The 24,327-nt window shown below is 42.5% G+C and overlaps 1 protein-coding gene across 1 annotated transcript in view; it reads left to right on the top strand.

The window, feature by feature from the left end:
• Positions 1 to 17,545, top strand: part of LOC135306853 (serine/arginine repetitive matrix protein 1-like) — a 64,108-nt gene extending 46,563 nt beyond the window's left edge. Inside the window, exons 4-5 of the transcript XR_010367605.1 lie at positions 8,001 to 8,168; positions 16,662 to 17,545. The gene's annotated coding sequence lies outside the window, so the exon portion shown is untranslated. The remainder of the gene's footprint in view (positions 1 to 8,000; positions 8,169 to 16,661) is intronic.
• Positions 17,546 to 24,327: the final 6,782 nt, after the last annotated feature.

The raw sequence follows: 24,327 nt of genomic DNA, 5'->3' as shown, positions 1-24,327 counted from the left end.
GAGTGTTTGCTGCTCCTCAGATACATCTGTTGCTAATTTCATTCTCAGTTTATTACAGAAAAAAAGTCTTCCTTACTTAATTATTAGAAACAGAGAATCCATAATGTACTGAAAGCTGTGAAAATGTAATCCTGGATAATTTTTTACTCTCAGAGAAAAGTCACTAGGACTGATCTATTCTTTCAATCAAGTACACCCATTTAGTTTATTTTTAACATTCCTTTCATTATGTTATGAGCTTCTTAAGGATAATGAAATAATTGCTTGTCTCTTTGATTGATCTTTGTTTTGAAAGGGAACTTTAATAGTGTTATTTCTAGAGCAGGCTTACAATATAATACAATTAAAGGAAAACATGACATTAAAACACATTCAAGCACATGTTCCAATAATTAGACCTACAATTCTTGTCAACCAGAGCCTTGTGTAGGGAGGAGTTAGTGTAAAAATTTATGAAGGAAGAATTCATATTATTCTGCCTAATAAAGCAAATATATTAATAATGACATTTTATGACATTATGTATCTGTGGCAATCAGTGAACAAGCTCCTTCCCCAGACTGCTCTGGAAAGCTGGAAACATGCTACAGGGGATTTTTGGCATTTTATTTTGTTAACATCAAAACACGTCAGTAGGAAGTGGTGCAGAGGACAGCTTTGACAAGCTCTGGTCTTTCAGAACTAAGAATTCTAGTTTGCACAATTCTCTGAGATAGCATATGGTGGGGGAATTTAAAACCTGATATCATTGGGTATATCTGAAATGTGAATGTGCATACATGCAAATCAAGTTAGAAGGCAAAATAAAAGGAGTGAAGAAAGCAGAGATCCTGAACCTGGATGTTCATGCTCCCAGCCAGGAATTCAGTTGTGCTGATTTTAGAATGAAAATGAGATAGTATAGGCAGATTACACTAGACTGAATAGGCAGGCATCTCCCAGCAAGAATGAGACAGAATTGGTCAGAAAAGCCTTTTACCCTGTTAGGACACTGACACAAGGGAAAGGCTGTAGCACTGGGGTCAAGGATTTTCTAAAATGTACTTTCTTTTCCACCTTCTGTAACCTTATTTCTCAGTAAGAAGGCTGAGATCCCAGATAATCAAAATACTCAGTTTTGGTGGTGTTTTCAAGGTCCAGTTGCATTCAATTTAAATATTTGGGGTTTGGCAACAAAGGATGAAATGGTAGAAATTTTTCACTTTTTTTTTGAATCCTAAACCAAATAATCTTTTCTTCATTTAAGATCAGTGAAATCACTTAAAGGCTGTTTAGAGTTTGATTGGATTTGTGCTGGACACAGAGCCTGCCCTCTGCTTGGAGGAAAGGACAAGAGGACAAGTGGGTCTGGAGCATCCTAGGGAGCTCTCTGTGGATGCACGTGGCTCAATCCTCTGATGAGGTTTCAGTGATTTTGCAGTGATTTTATTTAATAGCAAACGCAGCTTCTCTAACAAGAATTACTCTCTTTAACATCCACTCACACGTGGCACATGCAGTGCAAATCCACATCAGTGGTTGAGCAATATCTGGCAGGGTGATTTGGCAACTTAGGAGGGAAAGGGAAGACTCTGGAGTGAACTAAGAAGGTTTAGGTCATGCTCTGCACTTGTCCAAACTGGAATCACAGGTTTTGTACTTCTGCTTTGGAGAGGCTGGGCCACTGTTCAAAGCTGACCGCCGTTACTCCTGCAGCGTGGATGGCACCTCCAGGGCTTCTCTGAGAGCTCTCCTGGCTCTAGGTACATGCAAGAAGCAGTTCCAACCTGGGAATTCCCAGAATTCAGAGCTCATGCTGGGAAAGGACAGTGTCCTTGTTTTCCAGGATGCCTGCAAGCCTGCGTTCGTGAACGCAGATGACGGCAATAATGCCTTTGGGAGAATCTTGGCACATTGGGACTGACTGTTTTTCTGATGGAGAGCTGAGATAGCAGGAGAAACCTTTATCCTCTGGCTGAGCAAGAACATCTTGAATCTGTTTATATGTGTATGAAAAAAATTAATCAAACCTCCACAGGCGAGATTCCTCAAGGATGATAAACACTCGGCTAGCTTAGGAATCCTGCACAAGCAGTGTGGGTGAACCTGCAGAGCTGTTTAACTCCAGATACACTTGAGGAGCAAGGCTGTGGGACACATGTAGAGAAATATCACCAGGAGAGGACCAGCATTTTCTGTGCACAGAGCAGGTACTGGACCACTCCAGTTTTACCCACTTGGGTGTCTTTCACTCTCTGTTATTAATAAAGCCAACAAATATTACTCCTCTCCTTGCTTTTATTTGATGTCCCAGAGGTCAGAACCTGATCTCTGCCAGGATGAGTAAGGATCCTGGCTCGGTGGCAGATAATCTGTGAGTTTCATTTTAAGGAGGATTAAGAAGAAATCAAACACAGCAATCAAACACTGTTTTCTCTGGAGATGGGTAGGGGTGAGAGCGAGCCCAGCCTCACCTCTGCATGACTGAGACAGATGATGGTTGAATGTAGAAGTGGTTTGGTTTAGCCTGCCAGGTAAAACTGAGGCCCCTGCTCAGTTTTGTTCCCCATCCCACCTTCCCTGCAGCCCAAGAACTGAGGAAAGCCTCAAGTGAGACAAGTAGCTGGTCAAACCTGGGGTTGCTTGAATCATTCACTCATCATTCCTACACAGCAAGATGCTGATGATAGTTACCTCCAGGGGGGTGGATTCAAATCCACTTCTCCAGAGAGATTTGAACCTGCCATCTCCCACACCCTGGCTGAGTGCCTTAAATATTTGGTAGAGTATCTGGATATCCTCTACAGAGCTGTAAACCTAGGCCAAAAATAGTTTCCAGCTGCAACTATATGACTGATTTGACCTAAGACTACTTGGGAAGGGGCGGGGGGTGGTGTCAAGTATTCATTCACAGAAGAAAAATAATTGCCCTCCCCTATTAAGAAGACTGAAAGGAAGAAGCTCTGTTGCTACAGGAAATGAGCAATGAGATCTTTCAGACAAGGTTAGGAGGCTACACTAATAAACACCACCTTTCCCCAAGCTGTAGTTTGAAAAAATATAGAGTTCTTCTCTCTTTCTCCTTTTGTATATAGCCATACACTTATATTTGGGGTTTCAGGATGTCCTAGAGTTACAGCATATTCTCATCCTGTGCACTAACAATGACACACATTTTATGGCTGTGACCCCTGGGAGTGCAAGTGGGTGTCTCAAATACACACAAAAAAAAAAAAAGACCAAACAATCCACATTCAAATTACAGAATCATACAATTGTTTAGGTTGGAAAAGACCTTTAAGATCATTGAATCTGGTCCTAGGTTTTAGAAAGCATTTGAAGTCAGGCTTCTAGAGTCATATTTAGGCTTACAAATAAATAATCAAATTTTCACATGTGCCACATTCAGCTTCTCTTTGATTACACGGCTGCAGCTGGAAGGCCAACATTTTGGAAAATCAGCATAATTAGGGGCTTGAATGCAGGCCTAAAGCAGAGATTTGCAAAGGGACTTAGGAGCACAGTTTCTATTGAGAAAAGGTTTAGTAGTTCCACAAGCACAACTTTTAGGTATCCATTAGGAAAATCTCAGCTTTGCTGGAAACACCTCTGGATTCCTGAGATTTCGTCCCTTTGGCAGCCAGGCACCAAGTTCTGTTGTCTGACCTGAAAAGAAGTCTACTGAGTTCTGTATAACTTATGTAGCCTTTCTTTGGAAAATAAATAAATCACTCAACTGGAAATACTCAAAAAAGCTGGGCATATGTCCAGATACAGTATGCCTAGCTTAGTGGCAAAAAAAGTTACGGCACACATCCTGCATTGTCAAGAACACTGAATGTTTTGGCTGCCCTAATAGAAAAACAATAATTCAATCATGTATTATAAAGGAATTTCCTGGAGAAGTTTGGCCCCACTCAATCATCCTATTAGATTTATCCTTAATGTGGAAGAACAGCACATTAGATTCATTACATACATTAGGCCAGCTACGTTCATTTCCAGATGGGTTTCCGTAGAGTGGTCAAAATGCCTTAAAAAAAAAGGCATTTTGAAGATGCCTTTATATGTAACTCCTAAAGCATGATAATAACTGTGCAGTCTTACACCACTGTATGCCCAGTAATTCCTCCTTGCAATGGAAGGACACATTTAACACAACTAGCAGTAAGTATTTTATAAATCAATAATGACAGGCCCACAGGGCTGGGATCATTGTTTTATTTTGCTGGCAGGGGCCCACAAGACTGGGATATTATGCAAAGAAGAGAGAGGATGTGTGAGGAGATAGTTATGCTAATATACAGCACTTCCCCCCTCTCTCTCTCCTCCCTGGAGTCACTGTCTTAACATTACACGTGGTGATTTGTCCTTGGCAGTTCCAAATTACCTACACCTGTTGGCTCTGGCACACTAAATAAATACCCCATTAAAGATTTCTCTATTCACCAAGAATGAAGAAAATGCAGTCCAAAGTGCCCTGCTGCAGCCCTCACTGAAGTGTTTCAGCTACCTTTCAGATGAGAGGAGCTAGATCAGTACCAACACTTTTGAAAATAGGGCTGCAGAGTGATATTTATGCAATTTTAGAGGTTTAGCTTTCCCAGAGCCTCGCAGACTTGGTCCTGGCTGGGGTTTGGGATGGTGCTGCTGGAAAACAGCCCTGTGCTCCCATCAGAGCCTGTAAGGGACTGTGCCTATGAAGGAACAAAACAAAAGTAAGGGAGGTGTGTCACCTCTGGAGACAACACTCTCTTCTCACTCAACACTGGCCAGAATCCTTTTCTTTAAAGCTTCTCAAGGACCAGAACCTCTTGTGTTTGTGAAGACTGGTCCTACATTGTGTGACTTTTTCCCAGCTGCCAAAACACAGCTCTCAGCACACTCTTGGTGTTGACAGGAGACCTTTTAATTTCTCAGGGTCCTTTAGATGTTTCCCCCTCACATTCTCCTTCATCTCACAAATGTGCCACGTGTCCAGCTTCTTCTTCCTGGATCAGAGACCTGGATGCTGCTGGCTAGCCAAAGGACCAGTGGTCACTTCCCATTGGGGTCCCAGGCCAGAGGAAGAGCAGCACTTTGAGGGGCAACTCTTGTAAATGTGTCTCCATGAGAAAAGCAGAACTGCCTCTTCGGAGGGAAGCTGAGCTTATTGAGGGAGGTGGGTTTTGCTGTTCTGTGTACAGCTCCTTCTCTGCTGATCACACTGCACACACTGCAGATGTGCAGGGATGGGCTGAGGTACTATTTCAGTAAAAAAATTACTCCTGAACTGAAATTGTATAAAACTGCTCCAAAACCACTCATTACTTTAGTAATAAAGGATACTTAATTAAACTATTTAATTTTTTGCTCTATGCTTTCGCACATGCAGGGTGCCCAACCCAGCCCAGGACACAGTTGTGATCACGGAGCATCACAGAGCAGCTGGCCCCACTCAGCTGCACTGTGCTGGGTGCTCTTTGGGGCCACTTCTCTGCCAGGGTTAACAGACACGTGGAAGCTCCACAGCAGGAGTTTTGACTGAGGCAGATAGGAGAGTTGTTAATCACACACAGCAAACGACTGCAAACCATCATTCTGACTGTACTTGATGCTGGGAAAGGTTTTACTATTCTTGGATCTGCCACAGAAACATTTCAAGTTGTTACAATGCAAAGAGGCAGAAGGCTCCAGTGTTTCAGCTGTGCCAGTGCAAACAGTTTTCTCACCACCTTCACTCCAGAGTCTCCTAATGATAGCCCTGGACCTTGTGCTACACTCCATTACACATATGTAAAATACACCTACCTTCTATGCATGTGTAAATATACAGGCTTTGCATTCATGCATGTAATACAGGTATCAACTTTCCTAAGTCCACAAGATCTGCAGCTTTCCTGGTGCACAAGCATGTCCTCTGCATACTTAGAAATTATATCAACAACATGTGTGTGCCAAGACTTTTCAGGAAGGAATCTGAACCGGGTGAGCAGCCAGAAATTTCAATAAGTGCCCAAAAAGGACTGGGACATGCACTGGAGCTGCAAGCTGTGCTCCTCCCCATGCCAGCAGCAGGGCAGGCAGGATGCTCTGTGGTGGCACCCCATCTGTCCTCCTGCACATCCAGAGCTTTTAAGGAATAACTCCTGCACCCTGCTGGGACAATTTGCCAATAATATAATTTTACATATGTTTGAACTGCTTTTGTGGTCTTAGAAAACGTTAAAAGCACACGTATTTTTAAAAACTCTGGGTTGCCTGATGTGCTGGAAACTTGCTAGGTGCCTATAATGTTTCAAACTGAATCCTTGCCCTGTTCATTTCTTGCCAGGTTTTCTGTAGTCCCATGGGGTAAAGTTCTCATCTGTCAGTTCCAAATTACTGAAACCATAAAGCTGAGAATATTACAATTATCAAAATCTCGGAAATGATAAATGGAGGGTCTATTTAGAATAGTTTTCTCCTGCTGTGATGAATCCAGTCCCCACTCTTCAAGCCTTGAGTCCTTTGTTCTGCACTAATGGAAATAGTTTAATACAATTTCCCATGTCCCACAGGAACAGTTCACTGTGGTCATTACATCAATTAATCTTTTCTCTGAACTTGCAATGTCTCTAATACTAGGTCTGTGTTTGTTGTCAAATTCCATCTGTAAATTTGTAAGTTTGTAATTTTCTTCACCTTTCCCGACAGTCAACACCTTTCTTCCTCAGTGTTTGTGATATCCAGAGGTAAAAAAAGAGGAAATTGAGATACAGGTCAACTAGACAGTCTTTCTGTATATCAGTTCACTTTTATTTTTTATTAAAAATGGAGGAAACCTGATTAAAAAAATGAAATAATTACTAAGCACACTGTTAAAACTATGTAGTAATTTGTTGCCCTTGCTACAGGGAAGCTTGGTACATTTTCCTTTCTTGTACATTTTCCAGCCTTATTTTTCTCCATCACTTAACATCCATTGCAGGAGAGCAAAGCCTCTCCCTGAACAAAACTCTGCAGACAAACTGGGATCACAGACTGCATTCTGATTTCCTGTATGTTAGAGAAAATACAGTATGATGCCAATTACTTTGGGGGGGGAATGACTTTGGATTTATACCACTGTATCTGAGATCATAATTCTCCTTGTGAGTAATTGGGGTCACGTGTCTTCCTTTTTAACTCCACCACTGCAATGCCTACGCCTCATGCTGGAGGGTGAGTAGCCTGAACCATCCCAGATGACTGAGTCATGAACATTTTTCCTAGATGAATACATGAGAGTTTATATGAGAGCAAGTAATTGCTCTTCATATGTGCCTGGGATATTATTTCATTAACCAAACTACTCCCTGTTCATGCAGAAGCCCTAAAGATCAAGCAGCTGCTAGTGCCAAATTAAGTTTTCCTTGGGGTTAGAGCACAAAGCCAAAACTTTTGGGTCCTTTTTCATTGCCTTCCTCAATGTGACTTGTGACTTTAGACAAACATCAGTTACCTATCTATAAAGTGGAATGAAAGCTTAATTTACAAGGAAAAAGAGATGTGAAATTTAAGCATAAGCAGCCAAATTCTGTCCTCTTACTCATACTGAAACAGTCCCAGGCTCTGTGTTCCTTGACTGTTTGGCTCCATGACATCACCAAGGAAAGCTGCACTTGGTGTAAGTTCACGTGCTTACCCCTGCTCTCCAGGTAGGTAAAACACTCTGCAACAGGCTGAAATTCTGCAGTGAAAGCTGCTCTATAAATGCAAAGTGTTCTTGTGACTCAGGTTCACTCTTTGTTTGGGTACAGATTCAACGTCTCACTTCCTTGGCTTATGAGACAGGTTGTTATTACAACACTCTTTCCTACCTCCTAACACCTACTCAAACAGAAATCACTTCTTACTGGTCTCATGTTCAGGGCACAGAAATCTATTTAAACTTTCCTTGTGACATGAAGGAAATCATTAAAATCAGCTTCAACCCCTCTGCCCCTGTGGGATTGCTGTCTTGTTACACCAAACCACTACAGGTAAAGCCTTCAGGATGTCTTTAACTCTGCTTTTCTTAGGAAGGACCTCAGCTTCTGAGACTGAAGAGACTTCTCTGAAGCCATGAACAAACAGCATGGGAAAGCAAGGGCATGGGAGAAAAGAGAAGTTCTGTTCCCAAAGGAGGGGTTTTGACGTGGCTGAAGAAGGGAATTAAGACTTCAGATCGAGCTTTAGCACCATGTTAGGTAAGTGGCACCCTTCAGCATAAAATCACTCTATGGAGAGTAAGCAGAATATTATAATCTATGTTTATATAATCATTTTATATGTTCTTTTATTCAGTTAATGCATACATGAGTGGCTATATAATCTATAAGGCACTAGAGGTCTGTTTTGCCATGTTTTCCCCCCATGGTAGTAACTTTTCCTCCCTGTATGTAATGTTTATGCTATAGCCATCCAGGTTAGTGATAAAAAACTGTTATTTTCAAAATCCCACAGCTGTAATGGTGGCAGGTTTCTTTAGTACCAGGATGGGGTCAAACAGAATGACCCTGAGCCCAGCAGACTCACCCAACACCCCCTCACACACACACTGGACACTTCTTACCTTGCTTTTCACAAGCCCAAGAGTCCAAACCCATCTGTGTTCCAGAGATCTATTAGTGCACACACTAAAGAGCATATTTATGATACCACAAATATTTAAGCATGGTCTCTGCAAGTGGGAGGAGAAACTGCTTTCTCCAAGAGCTTTTGGCCATGGGATTTCCCTTTCTTGCCAGCCTCCATGTGTCCCCCTGAAGCAATGGGTTTGGCGGGGAGGCCTCAGATAATCATCTGACATCTTCCACAGTGCTCATAAAAAGAGCTAGTAAGAACTCCTTACATATTATCATATGCATTTGAGTTTCCACAGGACAAAGCAACACTTCCAGGAAAGGAGGGGGAAGCGTGCAGGGGGTGCTAAGGATTCAGGAGCCTCTGCCAGGCAGTGGAGTGGGGAAGGAAGGATCCTGCCAACGTATCCCACAAAGCTCTGGCCAGCTTCTTCCCTCTTTGCTTTCTTGTTGGGAAAATTCTAGTTTTCTAGACTAATATATAGTGAGACTGTGAAATGAAGCTGATGGAAATGGGTCAGTGTCAGACGAGGCTCCCTCCTGAAGGGCTCAGAAGGCCTACTATGCCAAACAGACTTATTTCTTAGGGAAGTCTGCTGGCTTCCCTAGAGTCCAGATTAAAGATGTGAAGAGAAAGCTTTCTGCCCTGGTATGAGTGTTGGATTTCTATCCATCATTGATTTTTCAGATAGGAAGCGACAAATTTGTGACAAGAATTTATAGCATAATCAAGAGAGGTTTCAGGGGCTTGGGACAATAAGTTAAGGGATCAGGAGCACAGGCAGTGCTCCCCTCCATCTTTCCAGTTACAGAGAATGATGAGGGAAGAAACAGGAAGAGCCAGCAGATCAATAGCTGGCTCCAAGCCTGGTGTTATCGGCAGAATTTTGGGGTTTTTGATCACGGGTTGGTTTACACGACCCCGAGCTGGATGGCAACAGATGGGGTACACCTGTGTCCAAATGGGAAAGGATCCCTGCACAGGAATTAGCAGGGCTCATTCAGACAGATTAAAACTAGATTTGAAGGGGGAAGGGATAAACCCAGGCTTGCTAGGGAGAAGTGTGGGCCAGCACCCCAAAATCTGAGGGGCAGGGTGCTAGTGAGATCTTTTGGTCTGCTCATCAGTGAAAGGAGGGGTGGAGATTTGTGCAGCAGCAGAGACACCAGGGTTATTGAAATGTTAGACACCATGGAAGCACCTGAGAATTGTCAGGCAGGAATTAGGACTTCTCCCTGGAAAAGGTGGCAGGAGTGCAGGAGAGAACTTCCTGACACAGCTGGGGAGGGAGCCAGCCAGGAAAGGCACCCTCTGAAACCTCTGCTTGTGACCAGAGAAGGACTGGGGGGATGTGATGGCTGGAGGCTGCCTGGGGCACAGGGATCATGGAATGATAGAGATTTTCATTCTCAGAGAAGTAAGAAGAAGGATCCACAGCACTGTTGTGTTGGTCATCTGGAGGGAAGACTCTGTCCTCTTTAGGAGACAGATTCACGGGGTCCCTTGGAACAAGAGCTGAAGGGCAAAGGAGTTCAGGAAGGCTGGGCATTCTTCAGGAAGGAAACCTTCAAGGCTGAGGAGCAGGCTGTTCCCATGTGGCCAAAGATGAGCTGGTGGTGAAACACTGGCACAGGCTGCCCAGGGAAGTGGTGGAGTCACCAGCCCTGGAGATGTTTCAAAGTCCAGTAGATGTGGTGCTTAGGGACGGGGTTTTGTGGTGGCTTTGGCAGTGCTGAGTTAATGGTTGACACAGGGATCTTAAAGGTACTTCCACCCTAAGAAATTCTATAATGCTATGATTTTAAAAGATTATTTAAAGTTGATATTCAAACCAGTTTCAATCATGGTTTGGACTAATAAATTGCTTTTCTGTAATATGCTGCTTTACAGAATGGTTGAAGAGAGAACCAAACTGAGCCTCTGCAAAATGGAAATGATCCTTGTCCCAAAGTTTACATTTTCAGCTGAAAAGAAGGGATCAGGTTCTCTCCCTCAGGCTGAGCAGATTCTTACTCTGAAAATAATTGTGCTGAAACCAATGGTAGTGCAATGGAGTTGAAAGATGTCCTGGCACAGTGTAAGGCCTCTAGCTTTGATTCCAATCATCCATTCACCTTGTTTACTTACGTATTGAAAAGCTTTAAATGCCCTACAGGCATTGCAGTATATTGGGACTGAGGTGCCATGGCTGAGCTTTGCTCCCTGCTTGGCTCTCCCACCATATATAAAGAAATCCAGGGTCAGAAAGCATGGAGCAAATTTGTCCAAAAAGCCATTTTGTTTTTTCTGATTGTGTTTTTTGATCATGGGTTTATTTGGGTTTTTTTTTCAGGGTTTTTGTTTTTGTTTTGGTTTTTGTTTTGTTTTGTTTGTTTTTCTCTTCCTCCTCCCTGCAGTCAAATTCCCAGTCACACTGGTAGAGTGAGTGTACTTCACTGGATACCCTGACTTAAATAAAGCAGCTTTTCCACCAGCAGATGAAAAGGGTGGATCCCATGGGGATGGTCCTGCTGCTGCTTTTCCTGAACAAAGTCATCCAGTTAGGTGAAGTACCTGCTCTGTGCCCCCTCTATGCTGTTACATGTATTTCTTTCATTTCCCATGACATTAATATAATTCTGCACATGGTGCTATTTCCCCACAGCATTAATATGGATCTGCATGTAGAGAAACAGGAGGAAAAAGAGGGAGCTCCTGAAAACCTCTTTGGCTTATCCTTTAACTCTCACTGAAACAAGTTGGAAAATCTCAGAAAGGAAATTTTTATGCTGGCAAAATGCCAGACTGATTAAAACAAAATGAGCCTCCCAGCATGACTCTGAGGAGTTCCTCAGGTTTCCAGTGAGGTCAGTGGGCTGGTGATGGGGAGAGCCCTGGCTCAGCCCTGTTAGAGCCACAGCTCCATGAGATAACTGGGTGTTGGTCACCACTATCTTTATCTGGTTATGTCACCACAGGAACTCAGCAAGCTGATGCAATTCACACTGGACCAAGCTCGTGGCTTGGATGATGAAGCTGTAAGGCCATGCTCTGCTCTCAAGAGCTTGTGATGGGCTCAGGAACCCTGCAGATCCAAAATCTGTGCTTTTGCAAATACCTGAATTACCCCAAACAACACCCAATCACAAAGTGGGTCACAAGGGGAAGGTACTCCAAAAATGCATTCAAAACACTTCCAGGTGGCAAGGAGGAGCTCAAAGGCAGTAATTTTGGGTTGCCTATACCAGCTTAAGTTACCCTGTCTATAAAAACTTCATCCCTTTAGCTGTCTGCTCCTGTTCTCCTTTCTCCTTTCTCCTCCCAGGCTGTCACCCAGTTTTTAAGTGGCTTGGGGATCCTTGCATGCCTAAAGGGGATAAATCCTGGAAGAGTCCAATTATTAATCTCTAGAAGTCTCTACTGAGTATACGATTTCTCTTTCAATTTTCTTTCTTAGAAATAGATTAATAGTTTAATTCCCTTGTTTTTCAGCTTGAGGCAGAAAAATCTAACAGGAGTTTTCAGCTTGAATGATGAAAGTTTGTGAGGCTATACTGAATGGCAAATAAGACATTTTCCTGGGAAATTCTGAGCAACCTTGGCATGAGCTGGGACCCAGACAGTCCAGGGTGGACTCATAGAATGTTTAGAAAAGCACTCCAGTGGTTGTGCCAGACCCCCCAGAGCACTGCATTGAGTGGGTAAATGTATGTGATCTGCTCAGAGGTCTCGGGGAAGCAAGACTGATTCCTTGTTTCATTGTCTTTGATGTAATTGTTCCAGAATCTCCTTAACTTGCCTTTCGTTGCCATAAAACTCTTTCTTCTCATCCAAAACTTGATGTCATCTTCTCTCTTCCTTCCCCAGAGCCCCATTTCATCTGCTCCTCTCAGATTGCCTCTCCTCTGGTCTGTGGGGATGCCAGAAGGGCAGAGCAAAGATATCACAGCACAGAATATTTTTGTCCTCTGATCTCTGCTACCTTTATTGCAAGGCTCCAGAAGCAGACCCAGCTCTCACTTGATGAAGTGTCCAACACATTGGGGTGGAACTGTAGAGAACTCATTTTTAGTGACCTGGCAGTTGCTTTGTCATTACTGTTTATCAAAATTTATAATACTGGGGATCAGTCTTTTATCCCAAAGAAAATAAACAGATCTGCCTTGTTCCACACAGCAGGCAGGGAATGAGGGTGCTGCTGAGTTGGCATTTAGCACCTGCTCCAGGAAAGTGTGGAGCAGGGTCCCAGCAGCCTCCCCTGCCAGGCTCCTGGCATCCCCCAGCTCATGAGCCAGGAGGAATGGAGCTGCTCCTGCTCCAAGCAGCGTTGACGTGGCTCCATCACTCCAAATCTGCAGTTTTCCCCTGCATCCCAAAATCTCCTCCCTGCCTAGAAGCAATTGTCTGGCAATGCAGGGAAACAGTCTGTGCCTGTGCTCCTTCACAGTTACAGACAAAGAAACAGGCGTGCTGTGCTGACTTAGGAAAATGGTCTGTCAAGTTCTTATAAACAATAATAAGAAGTAAAATAATGTTTCATTTTCTCCAAATTAGGAGGGTATTTGTTTCACACTCATAACAATCTGCTGGTCCTCTGAAATGGATCAGTAGTGACATCCAGTGGCCACAAACTGAGACAGACAGTAATTTTGGGATGTAACAGATTGGGCAGGATTTGTCACCATTTAAATGTCTCCTAAAAGTGTTGTGTATACAAAAAAAAAAAAAAGTTTGTAGATTTTATAAGTGCCACCATCCCGGGAATGAAGAATATATACATATATATAATATATATATATATAAATATTATATATATATATATATATACAAACACGTGTATCCACCCAGATGTTGTTCTAGGGCCCACTCTTCTGCTCTGACCCACACAATGATGTTCCCTCCATAGATATTGGCCTTCAGAATAAGCTTAATTCACTCAATAAGGTAATTTGGAGGTAAAAGTAAAGTATGGATGAACTTGGGGTGTCAATGCAGGTTGTCAGCTTGTTTAATCAGAATTTTCCAAGGGCTTTTTGACTCTCAGATGGTTTCTATTCATCTCCTTGGCTTCTTAGGCATTTTCTGGCAATGCTGTCTAAACAAAGGGGCTTTCTGCACTTGGCAGAGTCATACAGATGTCGTGGTTTCTGTATGATGAGTGAAGGATCTGCTATCAATGCTTTTTTAAAAGGAAATCTGTATGAAATACAGTGCAGACCCCTATTAAAACTTTCACAGCCCTATTTCCTGAGATTTAGATTGGCCACTAGATCCAGGTAGTCTAAGTCCAACTTGGCAATCCTACATCATGAGTGATTTTTTTCCTACATCATGAGTGATTTTTTTTTCTTTTTCTTATCATGTTATCATGTTCCAACCCACAATGTGTTAAATACAGCAAAGGGAATAATTCAAGCATCCAAATGGCTCCCTGGCCTTGAACAAGCAGACACAGGGACTGTCTAGGATGGCAGCCACTCTGCTTCACTCCTTGCTGAGCCAGGGCTGCAGAGTGACTCCTCATGAACCAGGCCACCAAGGAGTGCATCAGCTGGTTTGGATGAGTTGGGGAACTTGAGAACACCTTGATTCCCTTTCTTGGTGTGTTAGAAAAATACTGGCCAGCCCAGAGTGAGCCAGACACAGACTATTTGTTACCAACTGTGCACTAGAAATGCTCAACTCTCCCTCGGAGACAATAGGCTTTTCTTCAGTGAAGTGCTGATGCTGTGACTCCAGAAAGGAAATCCTCAGTAAAACACTGTTCCTTACTTGACCAGACTTGCAATTTAAGATGTTAAATTTACACCTTCTCTGGCAGCCCAGTGCCTCTTACTCAGTCCTAATGTGAAGCCACTGCTGTGGTTCAGTTCAGGGCTGGGGGAGATAATCAAGTTACTGTTGGCTGGAGAGTTTCTGTGTGTTCCTCGAGGCTGGGGGTTCCACCACATGCATTCTTCTAGACTCTCACAAACACTCAGCAAAAATGTATTATCTTAAATCTTCTTCTGCTGACATTTAAATGAACACATTTTTCCTCAAATATGAGACAGGCCAAGAACATCTGGCTCCACTGATGCTCAGTCAGTAACTCATTACACTGCAAGAGCTCACTCATTTTTGAGCCCTGGGCTTTGGTAACACTCTTGCCTGGTTTATGGCTCTGGTGTACTTGATTTGTGCTTGAGCCAGGGTTTTATATTTAGGCACTTGAGCAACAAGTTTTGCACAGAGATCCAAACCTTTCATTCACAGTTGTGGAAAGGGCTGCAGTAAAACCCTGCTCACTATTCATTGCTTACATTTAGAATACGGATGCTGCAAGGAATGACAGTTGAGTCTAAAAACACATGTACTGAAAAGCAGAGGCACATAAGCCAGCCTTTCAGATCCTGCTGATGTTTTATCTGAGATAGCAGCCTGATAAAACATCCTGCTTGTCTGTTCAGGGTGGTTGTTTAAGGACACCATGATGATGACTGACATTTCTGCCATGTCAGTTTTTGTTTCGCTCTTGTCAGGATGACTCTTATTTCTCTCCTGCTTCCATTTCTTGTAATGTTTGTTTGCCAATGCTTAAAAGATGCTAAGGCTCCAAATAGGACCCAGATGGCAGCAAGCTCCTATTATTCACATGCAACTATTTATATTCATCTTGTACTTAAAATCATTTGTAGTAACTTCAAATTCTGATTCTTCAAGGAAATTTTGGGATGACTTTCTGAACCAAATCCAAGGAATTTACTAATACTTCAGCAGTATAATTAGCACCTCTGCTTAACCTTCTGAACAGAACAAGTCCATCATTATTGAGGTTTGACTCCTGCTAAGGAAACAGAAGGGGAAAGTAAGCAGTGCCTGAATCCATAGGAGATCTGAGCTACTCCCTGAGCAACCCCCTGTCATGGGATGTGAAACATCCTCTAAGCTAGGAGAGAGTGAGCAGATTACCAGATATCAGAATCACATCCAAGAAAAATATCAGGCTGCAAGGCAGGAGTTAAAAATGGAAAGCTTTATGTCATTGGTGCCAGGCGGGTGACAGAGCAGAGTGGTGGTAAAAAAGCAAGAGTAAGTGACAGCATTGGTCTCCAGCAGAGTCTTTATGAGGCAGTGCAAGTCTAGCAGGAGTTAACAGAATGTAATAGGCTTAAACTTGGCTGAATTCAGAGCAAACAGTAAGATTTGCTTTCTCAGAAGTTTGAGATGCGGCGGTTTGGCACTTCAGTAAGAAATGAAACCTTGAAAGGGGTGGTTGGAGTATATTTTGATACTATTATTATTATTATTATTTTTTCCAAAAATCCCTGGCAGGCATGAGATCCTTAGGCAAGCCATGTGCAGAAGAGGGAATATGTGTGGAGGGTGGCTGCAGGCTGAAAGGAAAACCAGCTGTGGACTGGTCATGTAGTGCTGCCCTGTCTTGGAGCATGATGTGGGTCTGCTGGGGTGCCCTGCTCTCTCTCCAGTACTTGAGATCACCAGCACTACCATGGTGAGGGATTCATGACAGCTACCTGCTGCTGGGATAGTGAGCATAAAGAGTTAATCCTTACTGTGTGGAAGAGGGAGCAGCTCCCTTTGCACAGACAGCAACTGCTGGCTGTGTCTCCATGTTTTTGGGCTGTCTTTTATTTTCTCTCATCTGTTTTCTTTGGACCTCTCTACTAGATTGTGGATTATCTGTAGGTGAGGTACCACAACTGCATGGTGAGAAATGTACTCATGGTCTTCAAAATTTGTTAAGAAATGAGAGTTGTGTTCCCTGGTGAAGGCAGCAGTTCTATCATTAGCCAGAGACAAAATGGGTGAGTTCAGGCCTCTTTGTGCTGGTTCCATCTCAATGGGGGCTCAGTCTGGGGGCAAAAAAGGGAAGAAACTGAAAATCTTCTTCATTGTAATGATTGCTTGAGTATGTCTACACAACTGCAAAGCTCTTCTCTTAACACTGATAAGTAGAACTGACAAGATATAATGGCATATTATTGCCTGCAAAGGAAGGCTCTGCACTTAGGTTTTCCAGTATTTCTCTACTGCTGGGTTTAGTATCAGGTTACAGGAAGCCTGACTAGACAAACCTTGGCAAGATCTAATGGCCTCATGCTCTTTGCTGTTCTGCTTTACACACTGCTCTGCAGATGCTGATCTGTTCTGGAGAAAGCATAGGCTGGCTCTGCATCTTTTGCTATTCAGAAAGAACAAAGTTTCAAAGCCCCATGTCCCAGAAGGCCTATGAGGATGAAGCTTTGGACCATATTTTGTCTCTTCAAGCCAAGAGTATCTTCAGGAGGAAGTGTTCAAAGGATAATACATTTTTATTGTGCTGGTCAGGCTTTTAATGCCACAGGAAATCTGAGGGGTACAGCTATGAGTCTCTGTGTGGTTAACTCCTGAAGCATTTAATTAATTGAAATATTATATTTCACACTTAGTGAAAAAACCCCAAATGAATTAACAAACCAACCAAAAAAATGAAAGAAGAAAATCACAAACCTTAGTATCTGTAATATAGGACAGAGGTTCTCCTCCTTTCTTTCCTACATGAAAATCTACTTCATTTTATTATGACCATTCTCTATTTGCTTTTCCTTCCCCACAGCTGTGCTAGTCTACAGCACCTATTTAGCAATAGCCTGTTTGGGTCTATATGTTCAGCAAAATCTTGCGAGTTACTCCTTGGCATCTTAATTGCATTTCCAAATAACTTGTTTTTCAAGTTCTCCACCTGCTACTTCATCACAGCACACAGGAACGTGCACACTATTTGCCAGACCCATGCAGGACCTGGTTTCCTTGGATGAGATAAATCAGGAAACAAGTGTAGTTAGAGCAGAATGAACCAAGGCAAACTCAGAAAAGGCACTGAAAGTTTTCTTCCCAGATGAAAATAAGGAAAAAGAAATGCATGTGATTTATTGAGCATGAAATCTTCAGATGAAGAGGATCAGACATTGCAAATTCTCATCATCCATCACGAATTCTGGACTAGAGAAGCACTGAGTACACCAGGGGTATTGCTCAAACCATGAGCAGCTGGCTCTTGTGTAAGCAGTGGGCTGTGGAAAAGAGGTGTGTTTGCATCAAGACAAGCACTCCTCAGAAAAGCTGTGAACCAGAACTCTTCACAGCTACCAAGAATCATTCTTACACTGTTTACCCAAACCCAGCTCTCCTAAATGTTAGAAAAGGACACTTTGTATTGTTGGTAGATGGCAAAATGAGGAAGTGTGAAAGATGAATCACCAAACCACAGAGAGAGAAAATGTAGTGAGAGCAACCACAGCACCCTCACTGCCCCTGTGCTCCTCCCATAGCACCCAAAGCAGTTCCCTGCAGCCCTGGCCTCCCACAAGAGCCAAATTAGCTCACTAGTGTAGGTCATGGTGAGGGATATTTATTCCAACTGCCCCAGATGTGTCTACATGTCCAACTTATCTAACCAGTCTGTAATTCTAGTAAGCACATTTGTCCTGATCTGACACAAGTGACTTCAGGGCTTGAAGACCTAAGCCCCATCTCAAAGGATTCAGGTGACTAAAGATCTTCTGAAGACAATGAAGCAGGTTGGCTGATGTCTGTGGTGAGAATTCAGGCAGGAATCCTGGCACTGCTGTCTCACAGGGCTGTTCTCTCCAGGTCTGGTATCCAAATCATTAAAATACCCTCCTTAAATGTTGGGATGGGGCAGATTCAAAGCAAAATCACCTTGACAGCTGGGCATATTGAGCCCAGGCACAGAATAACACAGAAACAAAATATTGAGCCAAATTTGTGAGCAACGCGGGAAGACAGGACTGTGCCGATGAATTGTAACTAAAACCTGTTTCTGTAGCTAACACTTTCGTAGGAAAAAAAAAAACCAAAACAACCCAAAACAATGAAATTAAATATAAAATGCAAAATAATTACAGATTGTTAATCCTAACTCTACTAAATATAAAAAGTGTGGAAAGAAAAAGAGGAAAATCAATGGTGTGAGAAGGACAGCAATAACTTGCTATTAAATCTTCATTGCATCTGTGTGACCTCCTCTTCACCTAAATTTGAACCTGTGCTTGCTCTTAATGTCACCTATCTTGTGTCAAATGAAAAGTTTCCCCAGTAAATGCACATGAAGAGAAGGCATGAGAAAGAAAGTTACTGTGGGAAGAGTCATGATGAAGGTAACTGTGGGAATTAAATAAGAACTTGGCCTTGTGGAAAAGCAATATTTTCATTGTTCTGAGAGGGTTTCACAAATAACTTGGCATGCACTTTGAAGATGTCCTTGATGGTGCCCTTCTGACAGCAAGAAAGCAGCGAGCTCACGTTACAGCATCAGATATGCTGAGCAACTGGTGTGGAGGAAGCACTGGTGCCCACAAATCTCCTGTGTAAAATCAAACACAGACAATTACCTCGCTTATGAGCCATGGTGCTGTAACAGGCTTCAGCCAGCAGCCTGTCCAGCTGCTCCTTGGCACAGCTCCTGAACAGACCTTGCAGTTGGTCCTAAATCTTCAGCTACTTCCCAGCCAGGAGCTGTACTGACTGCATTAAGCATTCACAGAGCTGCTGACTGCTGCCCTTTTCCTAGAGCTATGGGCAGCTCAGCCAAATTGCCATCAAAAAAGCCTCTCCCAGGCTTTCCCAGCAATACAGCATGAGTGGAGGGTGGATATTGTCCTGAAGAAGGAGAACTGCCCAGATAATTGCCATTAAGAGCACAGCTGAATTAGCTGAAGAAATATGTGCTTCTGTCCTAATAGAAGAGAGAGGAACACTCAAGTAAACCAGCTCTGCCCAGCCCAGGCAATTCTGTTGCACAAATGCATATCTGTGAATCCCTGTTAAAGACCTCTGGAGTCCCTTGAAGAGATTTAGAATGGGACAATATTCAATCCTTTTACCTACCCTTCTGCATACCCTGTTCTTGACAAGGCTTGCTGTTAAACCTCCACTCATTTTTTTCCTGCCATCCTTCTCAACACACAATTTTTACATATTTACCTATGATTCCCTTCCCTGCCTTTGACATCCTTTGTGCCCAAGCTGCTCCAGCGATGGACCAGAGCCCTGTGTACATAATAGAGTGGAAAATGGATGACTACACTCTCATGCTCCCTGGTTTGTGCTCCCTCCAAAGCAGATAATTTCTGCATAGTACAAACAGTATTGCCAGAATGTGCTTTAAGCATTTAAGCTGATGAAGCAAAGATTAGCCTCTCAGAAGTCTATTAACAAACTTAGGAGGGTTTTTTTTACCCAGTATGTGTATTAATATATAATTAATGAAGTCTAAGGCTTGCAGTACATGCCTCTATCACTCTTGTATCACTGCTGTGTACAGCAGTGTATAAATTATTGCTCTTATTGGTCCTTGCTGGTTGTCTCTTAAGAAGCTAACAGTGGAAAGGAAGATCTTCCTGTTCCTTTCAGAAATGAAGCCCCAGTATCACTCAGCAGAGGGCTGAGCTCAGCCTTTTTCCACCTGTTTTACCTGCCTGAAATCTACACTCCCCTCTCGAACTGTAGGGTTGAGGAAATCAGGGGAGAACAGTAGGATTACTCTGAGATAACAAAGGAAAATGCTGGGTACAAGGAGGTCTGGAAATCCATGCTTGCCTAAACTCAGTCTTCATGCTGGAATCAGTAGGAGGTGAAGCTCTGGGGACACTGGCCCAAAGGAGCAAGAAAATGAAAGAAAAATTCACACTCTGCTTCATTTCTCAGAAAAATATCAGCATTCTTCCTGCTCCTCCTCCAGAAACAGCCATTGGGATCCCTGAGATAAACCCAACTGCTTCTGTTGTTCCTCCTCTCTTAATCAAGCTCTGCTCCCCCAGCAGCTCCCCCGCTGCAGCACCTGACACAGCTCACAGGGCTTCGAGGAGCTTTGCAGCTTCCTCCTCCTCCTCCTCCTCCTCCTCCTCCTCCTCCTCCTCCTCCTCCTCCTCCTCCTCACCACCCTACCTTCTAACTCTGCTTCCCCAGCCCCACTCCCAGGCATGATGAGCCTCCCTGCTCTCTTGTTTTCTACTATTCTGGTGGAATGTCTGACATAACCTGCTCAAATTTTCCTTTTTAAATTCTTTCTATTCCCACAGCTCTTCTCTCTCCTTTCTGAAGAGAAAAAGCTCTGACGGGTTGATTTTTCAGACCAGCTGCCTGTTGATAAGTAATGATGCAATATTTAGTGGAAATTAGCTGATTGCAGGGGAAAGCAAGCCTGTGGTGATCTGCAGAAAAACAAGGCAGGGATCATCCTTTCAAGCCTCAGAAAAAGGGTTTTGTTGGATGATTAGCTCACAGCAACATCTGCAGTGGAAGCAGTTAATAGCTGTATTTTAATAAACCATGAACATAAGACTAAGAGCATGTAAAAATATCTGTTCTTAATGTTGCTAGGGAGACTTTATTGTAGCCACTGTATGTGATGTGCATTGATTATATTCCTCAAAGGTAACATTTCTCTCTCAGACTACTAGAAAACAACAATTGTAGGAGGTGGTGGGAGTACACAGGCTGTGGAACTAAACAGCACTTGAGAGGAGCTTTACTCAGTTTTTCAGTCCTTAAAAATTTGTAGATATACAATTTCAGCACTCCATTAACAGCTCCTTGCCTTTGCAGATATCCCTTGTTTAATACATTTTGCCTTTTTTAAAGCAGAAGGGCTTAGGATCAGTGCTCAGGATCATTGTAATTGGGGTGATAAATGCAGCAATCCTATTATAAAAATAAGGGTTATCATACACATGGCTGGCAGTGCAGGCACTTGGAGTTCCTCAGTAAAATCTGAGTAGTTTCAACACGTGGCATTCAAATAAAAACTGCATTGACTGCATTAAAGATTTTATTTGTCTTTAAGCTGAGCTGATCAGGTCACAGCACCGATGGAAGAAAATGCATTGCTGGTACTCATGTAGTTACATGGGCTGCTCTTTTCACAAGATTTGAGAAAATGCTGCTAATCAAAAGCAGTTAAGTCAAAATCTTGGCAAAAAAACCTCCAAGTTTTTATTACCATATTCTAAGCTTTACCCATTCCAATAAAAATAACATTATTTGGAAATACAGCCCTCACAGAATTTCAGTTTCACTTTTTAGATGACATTTTTCATCTTCCTAGGTTTTTTTTTTTTGGTGTTTTTTTTTTTTTTTTTTTTATTTTTATGTTGATTTGGATTAAATAACGTTGCAGGGATGACAAATTTTAGCAGAAATTATTCAGGAACCCAAGTTTCTTTAAGGCTTATTTCAGAGAAGTTTTAAATTTCATATTGAAAATATTTGCTTCAGTTTTTCCATTTGTTAGATGTAGAGCTCAATAAGTAAATTCAAACAGAAGTGTATAGGCTGCATTTCAGGCAGCTGTGGTTTTAGAGACATGCTTCTTAAATTAGTGAAATAACTGAAAAGTTGTAGGCTGGCAGTGGGAGGAAATGCCAACCTGCTGTGATTCTGAGGACAACAAACAGGTTCCTCACTTGTTTTAGCTTGCAGACTGGAATTTCACCTTCTCACACAATTCAGCATCCTCAGCATCACTGGGTGCCTAGGAAAAGAGAGTGGAAATCAAACAGATCCAAAACTGTACAAACTTTCCTGAGCTTTGCCTTCTGGCCTAATGATGCTACAGGAGTACAGATTGTCCAAAAAAGGGGAAATTGTTCTTCAGTTAATTTGGAACTTTTGCCCTGTCAAAAGTGTGGAAGTGAACATGAAGATCCTTGTTTTAAATGGCATCTTTGTCAGAGATTTCCATCTGTTTTTACTGATAATCCAAATTTTAGAGCAACCTCCCCAGTCTGCTGATTTTCCTTACTCTTTTTCTTACTTATTGTTGTTACTTCCTTTGTGTAGGCAGTTCACTTAGCCCATTCCTCTGCAATGTCTCATGCACAAAAGAAAAAAAAAAGTGTTAAAAAAAGAGTTAAAAACTTATGGCCTAGACTCCATGTCAAAGGATAAGGCCACATCTCACTGTTACTACAGAGATAATGCAGTTTTCCAACTTGCAAAATGTTTATGACATTACAAATTGCTTGTGTCCTCTTGAATGTATCACTTCTTCAGTGTGAAACGTGAGGTTGTGTTTCTGGGTGAATTTAAATTTGGCCAATGTTTGTCTTGCTCTGAACAGTAGCAGCACAGACAGAGTAGTACGAAACCAGACTATTAAATAAAGTCTAAAGGGAGAATGGCAGGAATTGTAATGTTATGCTTTCTCGGCTGAAATATGTTATTAATGGTATTTACAGAGATTTCAAAAATATAGCTATTTATCTTACATAGTTAAACAAAGTAACTCATGTTATTACCAATATGTAGCCCAAATTGATATGTATATGTATTAAAATACAAACATATGTACTTATATTAGAATTATAGTTCAGATATGGTTGCAAAGACCATAATTTGTCATTAAACATGGCCTTTGGGACATCTGAGAAAATCTACTTGAGTTTGTGCAGAAATACGTTGTGAAGGGAATAAAATTACATGTGTATAGATTAGCCTTGGGAGCCCACATGCATATTTTTATTTTCTGGATACAGAACCATCAATATAGGCAGGGGAAGACTGTTGTGAAAACCTGTTAGTAGGATGAAACAGAAATAAGAATACGGAAATAAATGTTTCCATTTACCTTTCCTGAGCTTCTCACCAGTACAAAAGGTATTTTTTTCCCCCAGATTTATCTACAAAATGCCTGGTCTACTTTTGATGCTTGGAACATGTTACATTCATTTTAGTTTAAACAGCTGGGTTGGGGCGAGGAAGGACTGACCAAACAGGAGGGGAGACGGAAGGATCTCTTCATGCATTAGTGCCTGGTTCAGCTCCACAAACAGGTTTACAGATGCTGAGATGGACAGCTTTATGTACAACCCTGTGAAGGCAGCTCAGAAGTCCCAGGAATGCCAGGGGGACAGGGTACAGTCATTCCTGCCCACTGCACTTACACCAAACACAGCTTGCCCATAAAGTACATGAGCTGACCAGTAATTTCCTCCTTTTATTTTTTTTTTTTTAATGGCTTGAGATCTCGTATGAAACTTAGCACTCAGAGACACTAAGGTGAATAATGGAGAAATCCCAGAATCTTCCTTTTCTGAGAAAACTTCAATATGAGCTAAAATTTCTGAGCTACTCCCTCTGGCTTGAAGACCTGGAGCAGGTTCCCCCAAATCTCCTGTTCCCCTACTCATTTTCTCTTTCCAGCTGAGCCAGCATCAGGATCCACAGGGGTGTGAGCAGCTACAGGAGTCCAGGACCTGCCACGGCATGCTGGAATTGGATTAACCCGCCTTTGCACAAGTAATCCCTCTCCCCAGGACATGAACTCGGGCTGGGATTGTGGCAGGGCCAGGCGGTTCTTTCCCAACTGCTCCCAGTGCAGCCCTTTGCCCTCCCTGCTGCAGGACACACAGGCTGATAAAGGGTCAGACACAGAGGCTGATGAAGGGATAAAGTGTCAGATACAGTGCTGATAAAGTGTGGTGGGTGCTTTGTGGGGTGCTCCCAGGATGAGTGGAGAGACGAGAATCTTGACTCCATGTTTCAGAAGGCTGATTTATTATATTATGATATATATTATATTAAAATGATATAGTAAAACTATACAGAAAGAATAGAGAGAAAAGGATTCATCAGAAGGCTAGAAAGAGCAGTAATGGAATGCAATAACAAAATCTTGTGACTGCTCAGAGCCTTGACACCGGTGGCTGTGATTGGTCATCAAGTGAAAACAATCCACATGGACCAATCTAAGATGCACTTGTGGGTAAATGTCCAGACCACATTCCACAGCCATCAGAC

Source organism: Passer domesticus, chromosome 8 (genome assembly GCF_036417665.1).
Source record: "Passer domesticus isolate bPasDom1 chromosome 8, bPasDom1.hap1, whole genome shotgun sequence".
Lineage (NCBI taxonomy): Eukaryota > Metazoa > Chordata > Aves > Passeriformes > Passeridae > Passer > Passer domesticus.
This window is presented reverse-complemented; position numbering and strand designations above follow the sequence as displayed.